Source organism: Kogia breviceps, chromosome 4, assembly GCF_026419965.1.
Source record: "Kogia breviceps isolate mKogBre1 chromosome 4, mKogBre1 haplotype 1, whole genome shotgun sequence".
NCBI classification, from domain to species: Eukaryota; Metazoa; Chordata; class Mammalia; order Artiodactyla; family Physeteridae; genus Kogia; species Kogia breviceps.
In genome coordinates this window covers 122,552,976-122,567,156 of record NC_081313.1, presented here as the reverse complement: position 1 = coordinate 122,567,156, position 14,181 = coordinate 122,552,976, and positions in this window count along the sequence as shown.

Sequence of the window (14,181 nt, the reverse complement as noted above, 5' to 3'; positions counted from 1 at the left end):
AGATATATTAGAAAAAATATAAAAATATAGATAAACAACAACTGGAAGGTAAAATAGAACCACAATAGTAAAAAAGAGGAGGAGAAAAAAAAAGGTGGAAAAGGCCTTGGCTGTGAAGGGTTGGGCCTAAGCAGGGTGAGGTTTGGGAGGTGGGGGGCCTATGCTTAGGATCCACAGGGCTGCAAAAGGCCCTGGGGGATGTGGGGGGGTGGGGCTTAGGCTCAACAGAATAGAAGGGGCCCAGGCATACCTCCCGCCTTTGGTCTCAGGGAGCAGGGAGACCCCACCTGGGAGCTCAGCAGGCTCCCCGGGCCCCCAGTGGGTGGGGCAAATGGCGTCCACTCCTCTCCCGCTCCTCTCATCCTGGAGAGCCCCTCCTGCCTGCCTCTGCTGATCTCCCCAGCCTCCCTCTTATGCCCCCAGCACCCACGCAGCTCGGAGGGTACTTTGGAGGGCAAGGGACCAGCCTGGGAGCCCAGCAGGCTCCCTGTGCCCCAGTAGGTGGAGGAAATGTTCTCCGCTCCTCTCCAGCTCTTCGGTCCCTCCCGCCTACCTCTCTTGTTCTCTCCTGGCCTCCCTCCTACACCTCCAGGACCAACCTGGCCCAGAGGGGACCTCTGAGGGTGTAGGACCCAGCCCAAGAGCCAGGCAGACTTCCCCAGCCAATTGGGCAGGGGAAATGCTGGGCGCTCTCCCTCAATCCAAGCTCCTGAGGGTCCCTCCTGGCATGGGAACCCCTCTCTCATCTTAGCCACCCCTCTGGGGTGCCAGTCCTGTATGGCCTCCATGTCTCCTCCCCCAGCAGTCCCCCCACGTCTTACCGGTTTGCTTGGGGGTTCTTCCCATCTCCTTGGGTGTCAGGGTCCCCCCCTAGCATCGAGCAGGCACCCTAGTCATGGGGAGATGCGAACTCTGTGTCTTCCCACCCTGCCATCTTGACTCGCTACACATATACTTTTAAACTGATGCTCAAGTCCATTACTGGAAGACTTTTATTGTGATTGGAACTACTTGGGTATGTGAATCTACTTCATCAACTATCAGTCTTATGAAATTCGAATACTGATCAAATATTTCTAGTATTTCACTTGTTTCTTTGTACTTTTAAAAATGTTGCTAGTGTAAAATTTAAAAATATTGGGCTTCCCTGGTGGCGCAGTTGTTGAGAATCCGCCTGCCGATGCAGGGGACGCGGGTTCGTGCCCCGGTCCGGGAAGATCCCACGTGCCGCGGAGCGGCTGGGCCCGTGAGCCATGGCCGCTGAGCCTGCGCGCCCGGAGCCTGTGCTCCGCAACGGGAGAGGCCACAACAGTGAGAGGCCCGCATATCACAAAAAAAAAAAAAAAAAAAAAAAAAAAAATATATATATATATATATATATATATATATATATATATATATATATGTGGGTTATGTTACATACATATGTGTATTTCTACTGGAGGGTGCTGAGATCAAGAAAATTCAGGACCGTTTTGCAGCCTCTGAGAGCTCTTCTTGCTTTCTGTCTGGTAGGAATGCACAGTAAGTCAGAAGTGAGAGAGGAGTTAGAAAAACGAGTTCCTTATTCTCTAGCTGGCAAACCAGGGGCCCTAGGGACAGGGTATTTGCAATGGTAGAATAATCCCAAGAGATTATTACTTTTTAATGAAGTCCCAGATTTTGGCCTGTGGTTTCTGGCAGGGTTGATGTTTTTCCACTACACTCACCCTCTGCTCGGTCCTCTGGGAACCTTCCCTTTACCTTCTGACATGGGGGTTTTGGCCTGTGATGCAAAGACTTGTGCCAGCTCTGCTCAGAGGCGATGAGGAAAAGGCATTTCAAAGTGCAAGGAAGATGGCCTATCTGTCCATTCTGGTGAATTACAGATAATGCAGGTGGTTAAATTTCAAAACAAACTATGGGGTCTCCTCTGAGACAGAACATAGAGACCCAACGACACTGGTGGCTAAGTTACATCCCAGCCACAGAGAGGCCTCACTGGTCATATATTCAAAAGTCTATTATGGGTTTTAGATTACGACTAGACTTCTTAAAATTATTTTCTATCCCACTTTTAAAAAAAATATTTATTTATTTGGCTGCAGCAGGTCTTAGTTGTGGCTCAAGGGATCTTTTGTTGTGGCACGTGACACTCTCTCTAGTTGTGGGCATGGGCTCCAGAGTGCACGGGCTCAGTAGTTGCGGTGTGTGGGCTCTCTAGTTGTGGCGTGTGTGGGCTCTAGAGCCGCGGGCTTAGTTGCCCCGTGTCATGTGGGATCTTAGTTCCTTGATCAGGGATCGAACCTGTATCCCCTGCATTGGAAGGCGGATTCTTAACCACTGGACCACCAGGGCAGTCCCCTCTATCCCACTTTTAAAGAATTGAACTTTTTCCCCCAAGTGGTCAATTTGATGATGTAAGAGAAGCATGAACTTTGGGGTCAGACCTAGGTGAGTATAGCAACTGACATTTCGTGTCTCTGGGACCCTGTGCAGATAACATAACCTCTCTGAGCTTCAGTTTCCAGTTTTCTTACCTGTGAAATACCTCTCTCACACATAGCAAATGCTTAATAAGCTGTAACTGTTTTCACTACGAAGAGGGTGAGAGTCAGAGGTGGGGAGAATTTTTAAGCAGATAAGCATCTTCTAACAGCATCTCTGAGACATTTTTCTCAGAACACTGGTTTCCTGAAATAGAATTCCAACAATAAAAAGAGTTTTGTGGGCACTACATTTTGGAAATGGTGTATCCCCTGGTGGACGTCGACAAAGTACATTAGTATATTTAACATTCTAAGAAGTTCTGCAGTAAAGAAATTAGTTTAACTTGACTTAACCCATAATTTCCCAAACTTATTTTATTAGGATTTTTTTTCCCAAGAAATAACTTTTAGCTCTTTCGGTCACACTTTGGGAAATGACGGCATGGAAGAAAATGTCTTACCCTCTAATCAGAGCCCTTGATCTCATACTTTGGATGGGCTGGTCTCATCAGATTGTCTTGTGATATGGGGGAAGACAAGTCACCAGACTATTTTCCATATTACCTAGGTCCGTAATGAAAAACTCATTCCTGTGGGAGCTTAGGCAACCTTGTAAAATTTAAAAAAAAAAAAAAAATAGTGAGATATGAGTCTCTTGAAGTATTGCCTTGGAAATTTATATTTTGGTTGTGATAGAGTAGGGGTAACTCTAAAATTAGATTTTGTTTTTCATGGTTTTTATAAAATTGCATGAACCCTCACAACTCTCTTGGAATGATCAATAACTATAATAATGTTCTGCCATAACAATATTTCAAAAGGAAATGCCAGACGGGTTTAAATACACACACACACACACACACACACACACACACACACACTCTCTCTGTGTAGTAATGTATGAGCAGATTAAAAGGATATGTTTAATTTATAAGCCCTACTCTGATTAGAAAAGATAGATGTGGAAAGATCGCTAAAGGATAATGTTTATACTCAATTTGCAATAATTGCACATTTCTTTCATCAAGACACATATTTAATATAATCTCCCAAATCCCAAAGCACACATAAAAATAAAGTCCAGTAAATGACATCAGACAGGATAGGATAAAAATTCTACTCCAAGAAGATTCAGAATACACTAGGTATAAATCAAAATGCATACAAGCAAACATAGATATCTGTGAATATTTTTCTAAGAGCATTATTTGCCCCCAATTTTTATCATAAACATTTCAAACATTAGAAAATTAGAATAGTATAATAAACAGCCGTAAAGAATTGTTAATATTTTTTCCATTTTTTAACTTTATATATATGCATATGTATTTAAGTATGCATATATTCTGAGGGGATAAGCTTTTTTTTAATAAATTGCAGACATCATGACATTTCACTTTAAATATTTTAGCATGTATCTCCTACAAAAAGGACATTCTCACACATAATCACATAGTGTTATCCTGCATATGAAAATGAAGAATAATTCTCTAAGTTCTTCTCATACCATCTCTAGAGTCAAGTTTCTCCAGGAACCAACCAAGGTTCATGGTTTTATCTCTTTAAATCTAAAATGTCCCACTCATCCCAACATTTTTCCCCAGCGTATTGACTTTTTGGTGAGACCAGTTGTCTTGCAGGATGTCCCACATACTGGCATTGTCCATCTGTTTCCTCTTGGGGTCATTTCACTCATACTTCCATCACCTGTGTTTCTTGTAAATGAAAAGTTAGGTCTAAAGTCTTGATTACATAAATATTAAATATTTTTGGCCAAAATACCTCATCAGTAGGGTGATCATTTATTCCCATTTGTCTCCTGTTCCCGTGTAACTATAAATAGTGCCTTTCAGTGTCAAGAACCTCTTGGTTTGGACACCCCATCTGTAAATGAAGCATCCCATTAGGAGACACAGAATGTCAGTTTGTCCCACCATTAGGGACACCACGTCTAATCACCTGGTTAGGTGTCCATCAGAGCTTTTAAAAATTAATGAGCCCCATAATGAGATTATAAATTGATTGATTTTATTATGTAAGTCATCTCTACTTTCAATAACCCATCAAAATTTTCTGCATCTGGGTACAATCATGAGTAATTGATTCTACCTTAAGTTTGACTTAAGTTAAAATCACTTCTTTTTGTGTTAAAATGGTATGAAACATATATATTTTTACAATAAAATGATATGATTTCCTATTAGTTGAATTCATCCAGAAGAAAAATGGCAGTGGTTGAAGATATAATTTGCTCCAGCCAATTGCATAAATTCATCTGTATTTTAAAATGTTAGGTACAGTTTACTTTTAAAAAATCTGTTTTTTCCCTAATATTAAAATCAATATTAGATAATTATGGGAAATTTAGAAAAATACAGAAAAATATAAAAAAGAAAATAAAAATCACCCCTAACTACCTTCTCAGACAGAACCATTTTTAACATTTTAATGGATGTACTTTTGTCTTTTTCTCATATATTTTACATAGTAAAGTCTATATCACAGAACAAAAAATTTTGTTACACCTTTTCTCACTTAATTTGTTTCATAAGTATTTTTCCATATTATTTCAAGCTCTGTAAATCTTTTAAAAATGACTACATCATCTTTCATTTTGTGGCATTCCTATGTTGAACATTTAAGTTGTTTTCAAATTTTTTTCCTACTGTGAATAATTTATCCATACAAATATTTTTCTCCACTTGAAATTATCTCCTTAGGAGTGCTCCTAACCACTTCCGGTTTGGCACTGATAGATTTGAATTGAGTTTTGCTCAAATAAACTCTTAAAAATTTTAATATGCCTCAGTTTATCTTTTCACAGGTCTGATGACATAAGAGGGAACCCAAGGAGACCCCTGAAGGCCCTCAGGAACAAGGAGCAACAGCAGTGAAGGTACCTGCAGAGCCCCTTGCGTTGCTGCTTTCTCGCTGCCTTTGGAGGTGGTGGGTGAGGTCCCTCCATCCTCTATCCACAGCTTCTGTATTATGAGTTTTCAGACTTTATTTGAACATTTTTTTCTGGAAACTGCTGAAGTTGGCCTGGGTCTACTTGAGAAACCAGACTGGGTCCAGGGTTGGACTGGTTCTGACTTAAACTGGACTGGGTCCAGGGTGAAGCCTCAGTTTCTGGTGACCAGGAGGAGTCCCACTGGGACACCCCACTCTCTCCAGGGCCTGCAGATGGCATCCTGGGAAAACTGGCAGAAGCCCGCAAGGGGTAAGAATCCTTACCAAAGTCAGCTCTCCCAGATCTCTGTGGTGTCTGCTCAAGAGAGGAAGGCAAAATTTCACGTTGTCCCTTCCTTTCCAAATCCAGATTGGCAGGAAAAAACAGTTATCAATCCTTGGTTTCCCAGGGACATCTATTGCCTGCTTGTTTGTCTCAATTTGTGTCCTGAGAACTTGGCTTGACATCTGTTAGGTGGGGCCCCCAAAATATGACCGTTCAGGACTATGGGTTGCACTCCATTTGCAGCTAGGGTCCTACCGACTGTTGTCAGCTCTCAAGGGAATTTTCTAAGTCTTTCTTTGTCTTGCTTATCTTTGGGAGGAGTCCTGAGTTTTGGGAGGATCGTATCTTTTCCACCCTCTTTGGGGAATGCCTCTTCATCCAAGGGGTTTTTCAATACTGCCAGGAAAATTTACTATTTGCCCTGATTGAAAGCTAACAAGACATTCAAAAGGGTTTTTTGTGGGGTGTGTGTGTGTGTCTGTGTGAGTGTGTGTGTGTGTGTGTGTGTGTGTGTGTGTGTTTAATAGCTCTGTGGTCAGAAGTTGGCCAAATTAGAAGTTGATATTCAGAGCCTGGTAGGAACTTTTTTTTTTAGGCCTTCTCTCCTAGACTAAAATGAAACTGTGTATCTAGAGGGAAAGAAAACATTTTGAAGCCCTTGTGGAAGCGTTTACTCACGCATTTCAAAGACACATGGCTCTCAAGCTATAATATAGGAATCTTTTGACTTCCACCTAGTTGAAGATCTTCTCCCTGATATAACCAAGCAAACTGAGGATGATGTAGCTGGGTGGGTGGGTCAACCTCTTGATTGTGCAACCCAATTCGTTAAGGAATTAAAAACAACTGTGCTTGTCTTACAAATTTGAGTCTTGACAGGAACAGAAATTCGGCTTTAGAAACAATTTGAAGCCACCTATCCTTTTTTAATCCAGTCCCAGAATATCCCCTATTCATCTCAAAAGCCTTGCTGATATTGTGGAAGATCTGGAATTAGGGGGAAAAAGAGTCTTTTTTGGAGATAGCCCGTCCTTTCTCTGTGCCTTTGAGATGTAAATGTTCTACCTGGTCTTCTCTAGGAACCTACAGCCATCTTTTGAGATGCAAACTTAAAGGAGGTAATCCTGATTTAGAAAAAAAAAATTTTTTTTTTTGAAATTAGCTGAATTAAAAATCTTTAAGTCTTTACCACAAATATTAGTAAGAGCCTTAGCCAGCAGAGAGATAACCTTAACTTATTGTATTCACCAGAAACACAATTTGTATCCAAATGTTCTTTTATAAACTAGTGAGTTTTATATTATTGTACCTGTCTCATGGCTAAAATTTTAAAATGAAAGCTATAAGAGTTCTGCATTTCTCTGTATGTTTATGTATGTCTAAGTATGTATGTTATAGATATGTGGTATTTTTCTACCTCCTAATGGTATTGCCAAAATTAATTGGTAAAGAGCTCTATTTAATTGGCTTAAAGACAAACAAACATTTATATAAATCAAGTATCCTCTCAGAAATATAGAAACTAACCCAAATGTCTTTCAATTTCATGTGATCTAGGATAATCTTTGACAAATAAAAGCTAGTTTAAGCCTGTTTGTTTAATTAAAACAGGCATGTCTTTAGAGTTACAGTATTAAATAGAATGCTTTCATTCTACCTAGGTTCACTAAAAGTCAAATAAGCTCATGTCTTCTCTGTTACAGAATTTGTCAGCAAGAAAGATAACTTAAGATGAGGGTTAGCTGTTTAATGTCTCATGAAATTTTCATGAGTAATCTAAACATAATTGTTAAGATCAAGTAAGTTAAATAGAGGTAAGTAAGGTTAAAGCTTATAAATAAACTTTTCAACAATAATAATGCTTTAGGGGCTTCCCTGGTGGCGCAGTGGTTGAGAGTCTGCCTGCCGATTCAGGGGACGCGGGTTCGAGCCCTGGTCTGGGAAGATCCCACATGCCGCGGAGCGGCTGGGCCCGTGAGCCATGGCTGCTGAGCCTGTGCTCCGCAACAGGAGAGGCCACAACAGTGAAAGGCCCGCGTACCGCAAACAAAATAAAAATAATAATAATAATGCTTTAAGGTATGTCTACTTAAAAATAATTTCCAAAATATTTTTGATAAATTGAAACCTTAAAGTTATGTTGAGATCAGTTAATTGATGGATATTCATTGAATGGCCAGATCATTTACAAATAAAGTACTGAAACATAAATTACTGACATAGGTTTATCCACTTCTGACTTCCTTTTAGAGAGGAACTAAAGATATTTGGATCTATTAGTAGACACGTTTTATAACACATTGAAAATTTTACTATGAGGAAGAATATACTTCTAGAAATTGTGAAATATATTTATGAATTGACCAATCCACAGAATGCTACTTGTAACAGTCCACAATTGCTTATTTCTTAGTTTTTATTAGGAATAAAGGATTCTAAGGGTTAAGAATTCTAATCAATAAATGTAATTAAAACTACTTAGAAAAGTTAAAGGAAACAACTGTGTGAAAAGTAGGTAAGGAAAGTAAAATGACTGGTTGTTCCAGATGAGGAAGAGAAAAATGTAGGACAAAACCTCAATGGATATTAAAAAAAAAAAAGTTGTAAAAGTTTTGTGGAAAAGAATGTTGGAAAAGGAATTTTATGTGTGGTTAAGCTGACTAAAATGAGAATGGATTTATTAAAATTTTAAAGTATGAGTTTTAATATCAGAAGTACACTGATACAGAATTAGAATTTGGCTTTCTCTCTGTTAAAAGGACAGAGTTTTCTTGGAATGTTGGTTTCCTCTTGATTGTGAAAGTTTGTTGTTATTGTTGTTGTTGTTTAACTTTTGGGGTAATCTACCTGGAAAGCAAAGATTTGGTGTCTTCCAAAATAATTTATTTTGCTTTACTTTGTCTTTATCAGGTCTTTGATTACTTAAGAAAACCCAGTCTTCTCAATATTAAGAGATCTAAGTTTTGTTTACAGCTTTGTAATCTTCTGTGTTTGCTTTTAAAATCTTCTATTGTCAATTTAGTTAAATTGATAATTAAGTGTTATTTCATAATGATATGAGATCCTACTTAGTCAAATGTTCAAACCTTTTGACATTTTGACAACTTCCCAAAATCAAAATATAAGTGCAGTCTTTTTGACCTCAAAGTAACTTTGAAATTTCCCAGAGGAAGCCTGGAAAATCTCAAAGGATTTGTTTCTCACCTTGTAAAAGAGAGATGTTAAACTAATTATGTTTATTTGGTATGTTAAATTATGTGGGGTGCATTGTCAAATAGTAAGTAATGACAAACCTTCTTAGGTTATATGTTTTTGGATATATGTTACTAATATAGGTATTCTAGAAATTGTTTAAAGTTTCTAGAAATTTGTTAGCGCTCTAATAGTCCAATTATTATCCTAAATTATTGTATACTATAGAAATAACTACATTTCCTTATCAAATGCACTCTCATCAGATCTTAGTCCATGGCCATTAAAAAAAAATTTTTTTTTATCATTTACAAACAGTTATTGTCTTACCGTGATGCTTTTGCAAAGGTGTTTCATCTTTAGAGAGATTCATGGGAAGGACTCTGACAAGTACTCTAGAATATAAGTTTGTGATAAAGACCATAAAAGTGACTTGGGTGAGAATTTCCAGAACTAATGGGAAAACTGTATTCAGCAGAACAAGAATTAATAACATGGGATTGAATGAACTGATGAGGATGATTATAATTTTTTTTATAACTTTTTCTTTGAAACATTGTTGGATCTTTAATATTCTTTCCCCTCTACCTCCCAGATTTAAGGAAAACTTTTTCTCTTTTCTCTTAACCTATCTATGACTTAGAGTAATTTTGTAAAGTATACCTTTATAAACAGAACTGGAACATTTACTTTTTCTCCCTACCCAATCCCTCCAGAATTTAGAAATTTGTTGCATATTCTTATTTTCATAGCAATATAGTTATTTGCATAAGTTCAATAAGAATATTTTCTTCTTTTAATAAGATATAACTGGAAACATTGGTCATATTACCAAAGCTTTGACTAGAATGTCATGTTTGAAAATATGCATAAAATCAGATTTGACCTCATACTTTTAAGGAACTCAGGTGGATTCTATGGAGCCAATAAAAGCCCCTTGGAAAACTGGCCTCTTACCTTGCTTAAGGATTCCTGGAAGCCCTTCCAGGTGAATAAGGAAACCCACTTCCTGGCAAGCCCAGAACCTTAGAGTACCCTCAGAAAGAGAGGAATTCACTGACATCTGTAGGTATTCCAGGTGAAGTTTAATGTTGTAGGTATTCCAGGTGAAGTTTAATGTTGAGTTCTTGGCCTGGTTTCTTAGCCTGGAGAGGCTTTTAAAAGTCCAATCTAAGATTCCTTATGAAAAGTTCCCGCAAAACAGATTTAAAAGAGAATCTATATGGTCCATCACTATTCTTGCTGCATTTATCTGAATAATCAGGCCAAATTTAATGAGACTACACTTGCAAACAAATTTGTCTTACTATGATTATCTTTGACAGAAATGAGGGTGATTATAGAGGAAATAATTATATTTCATAGAAAATTATAACACAATCTTGTGGATATCGGATTCTAGCCCTGTTCATTGTCTTTGAGTTTTTATTATATACCAGTAAACTGACTGGATCCTTAATTCTAGTTTCCTCAAATATCTGGCTACAACTGTCCAAACTAATGATTCCAATTTTCTGCCACCCTTCTGATGTGGAATCACTAAGAACAAAGACTGCCCTTGAATCTCCTTGAAAGGGACCATACCAGGTCCTCCTCAGTACCCAGATGGCGGCTGAATTTTAGGGACTTGAACCTTGGGTCTACATCCCCCAGTTATAAAGGGCTTCTCCAGACTCTTGGAACTGCATACCAGCTGGAGATCTAAAATTAAAATTGACTAGGGAGGTTACTTCCCAGAAGCAGACGGCATCTTGAGGTGGACAGTTCTCCCAAGATCACGGATCAAGATCTTCATCTCCAGTGTGAAAACTTTATTCCTTTTGCATTTTTACTACTTGCTTTTCCTCTCTGTTAATGCATAGGAAGACAATGCTCCTTAACTCTGGCAACTATCACAGAATCTACCGATAAGGCCATAGCTGCACAACAGAAGTCCCTAGACTTTCTTGCTAAGGCAGTTTTACATGATAGAATTGCTTTAGATTACTTGGCTGAAAAAGCAGTCTATGCCATAGCAAATACCTTCTGCTATTCTTAGATCAACACCTTTGGTATTGTAGCAAATACAAGAAATTACAAGTAAGCCAGTTGGCTAAAACAGGTTGATGCCCTTTCAGGTACCTTCTTTGATTTATTTGATATCAACTGGTTTGGTTCACGGGGTCCCTGACTAAGGAGTATACTTAAGTCTCTTGGTATTATTCTCCTAATAGTTATCATTATCGTCTCCCTGGAGTGCTATTTTCTATCAAAGGGCTTAAATGCATGTTTGTAGCCATCAGCAGTACATCAAATGGTCTTGCTGCACTTGGAGAAACAGAAACTAGATGAACAACGAGATGAACAGCAAAAACAATTCTTCTGTGGGTCTGACATCATAATCTGCGAGACAATGAGACAAGAACAACTTAACTTTGATGGTGATTGAGAGAGGCACTAATAGCAAATGTTTGGTCAGTCTCTCATGTATGAGAAGATAGCAAAAAGAGGGGAATTGTTAAATTAATTAAACAAGGAGGCTATTAAATTGGTGTAGCTTTAATGCTGTGGTGGCCTATGTAAGCAAATCAAAGTCTAAGCCTGTAAATGCCTCATGGTTATGAAATCAAAACCCTAAAGCTGACTAGTCACAAACAGACAACTAGACTTTGAGCTGTTGCCAAACAATGATTGCCTTACTTTGCTTCTGCCTTTTGTCTATAAAAGTCTCTCCCCAAGCCCCTGTTGGTGGAGCACTCCTAACCACTTCTGGATTGGTGCTGCCTGATTCAAATCAATTTTGCTCAAATGAACTTTTAAAATTAAAAAGAAAAATCATCTCCTTAAGACAAATTATTGGGTTGAAAGTAATGAATTTTTTTTCATTTATTTTCCCCCGATTATTAAAGTAAGATACGTTTATCATAGTCAAGTAAAATATAATGAAACTGGGAAGGAAAAAATAGTCATTGAGAGTCTTCTACCTGGGGGCAACTCATGCTAATGTTTTGACATTATTTCTTCTGATTTATGCGATTATTTTCTCTTTAGTAAGGTTCAAGGATGTGAACATTTTTAAAGCTTTGGATAATACTGCCAACACTGTTTTCATTTTATCAATGTATGCTCCATCTGGAGGTGTATAAGTTGTGACTGTCCTGAAATCACTAACATCTAAAAATTATCAAGTAAGCATGATTGTTTCAAAACTTCCATGATTTTGGTCTGGCTTGCTGAAAGTCTGTTTGTGAATGTGGGAATGGGTGTAAAAAGTACAAAACAAATGTTACTTGGAAAACTCATTGCCAGCTTTTGATTTCTGCACATAACTAAAGGATTCTTTTTTTCATAGTGAGAATCCTATCCAACTCATTCAGTTGTGTTCATAATTCCATCTTAATTTAAGCTTAACGAATTTTCAAGGTAGCAGAAGCACAATCGTGCAAAATGCATCAATGTATACACTCTGGTTGAAATCTACCCTTTTGAAAGTCTACCTTTTTAATGATGTTTATTCCGTGTTCAGTGGAGAATGCCTATTTACCAGGTAGCCATGAAAGTCCACTCACTGGTCCTTTGGATGAAGATAGGCTATAAGTCTTTTACTAATACTTGTTTCCTGGGATGGATAGAAGAAAATGTTCTTCTAGTTAGGGCTTCCTGGTCTTTTTCATGGCATGGTATACTTAGAAAATAATGGTACTTGTTTTTTTACACTGGAGGAAATAGATGAGGCTGATGTCATCCGAGGTGACCACCTGGGAACCTGGGGCCCCACCTGGCTGTCCTGAGGGCTGAGGGGTCAATGTTTCAGCCTCCTGTCATCCATTCATGGCATATCACAGCCAGCTCTGCATCCTAGGGAACCTATAGGCATGTATCTTCTGATAGTATGAAGACATATCTTTCTTTCTTTCTTGTTTTAAAATGTTTCTGTGTGAGTGTGTGTGTGTGTGTGTGTTTAATCTATTCCTTGCATTGATTACACAGAGACCTTATAACTGGGAAACCCTTTTTTAGTAGAAATGTAGATGTTTTTCTTGACAACTTTCACCTTTTCACTGTTCTCCAGAAAATGTGCTCATCTCCTGTTCCAAAAGTTTTATTTATTTGATTTATCTCACCTGGAAGTCATTTATTGAATAATTATTAACTGAGTTTTATTAAATACTAGGCATTTTGATAAAAACTAGGCGTAAATAAATGGTCAAGATAGCTCCTAACTCTGATGTGTTCACAGTTTCATGGAGAACACAGGAATGGTAAGAGAAAAACAAGAAGCAGTTAATGGTGGTAGGTCCAAAGTCCCATGGCCTTCTCCTTGGGACAGGTGGGAAGGCTTCCCAGGAACTGTGACTTTGGAGGTGTGACTTGAAGGATGAGTGAAAGTTTGACATTTTAATCAGGAAACAGAGTTTGTACTGGATAGGAGACAGAAATCTGTGGTTTTGAGAAATAGGTGAGATTGTCAGTATGCCTGGACACAAATTCCAGGCAGCACCTGGAAGAGACAGAGGACCAGTCTGGAGAGGAAGACAGAGTTAGGTTTTGAGGACCTTTACCTGCTGCATGAAGAGTTAGGACGTTTTAGGCAGGAGAGTGGCATCTGCAGACTTGTGCTTTGGAAGCATAGCTCTGGCATCTATGTGGAGAATGGACTTGTGGATGGGTGGGGAGGTCACCACGAGGCTGCCACAGCTCTGAAAACAGAAGTGATGAGGGCTTGAGCTGGGGCCGGAGAGGTGGGGCTGGATGGAAGAAGGCAGTGGTGATAGAATCCATGGGAATGGCTGCAGAAGTACGGGAGAAGTCAGTTTGGGCAATTAAATCGATGATGTCGTTAGCAAAGACTGGGAGAAAGTCTTAACCTCCACCCTGTCAGCTCTTCAAATCCAACTCGTTCTTTTTTTTCTTTTTTCTTTTTTGCGGTACGCGGGCCTCTCACTGTTGCAGCCTCTCCCGTTGCGGAGCACAGGCTCCGGACGCGCAGGCTCAGCGGCCATGGCTCACGGGCCCAGCCGCTCCGCGGCATGTGGGATCCTCCCAGACCGGGGCACGAACCCGTGTTCACTGCATCGGCAGGCGGATGCTCAACCACTGCGCCACCAGGGAAGCCCCAACTCGTTCTTTTTTTGGCCCATCCAAGGGCCCTTCCATTATAAGCCTTCTTCTTCCATCCTTGTCTCCTGAGGGACTGCTGTCTTCCCAGAATAGCTGTTCTGGCAGTTGGCAGTGGACAGTTTGCTCCCTAAGCAGGATGCTGTTATTTCATATGTTAGGCCTGTTTCCTAAACTAAATTATAGGAC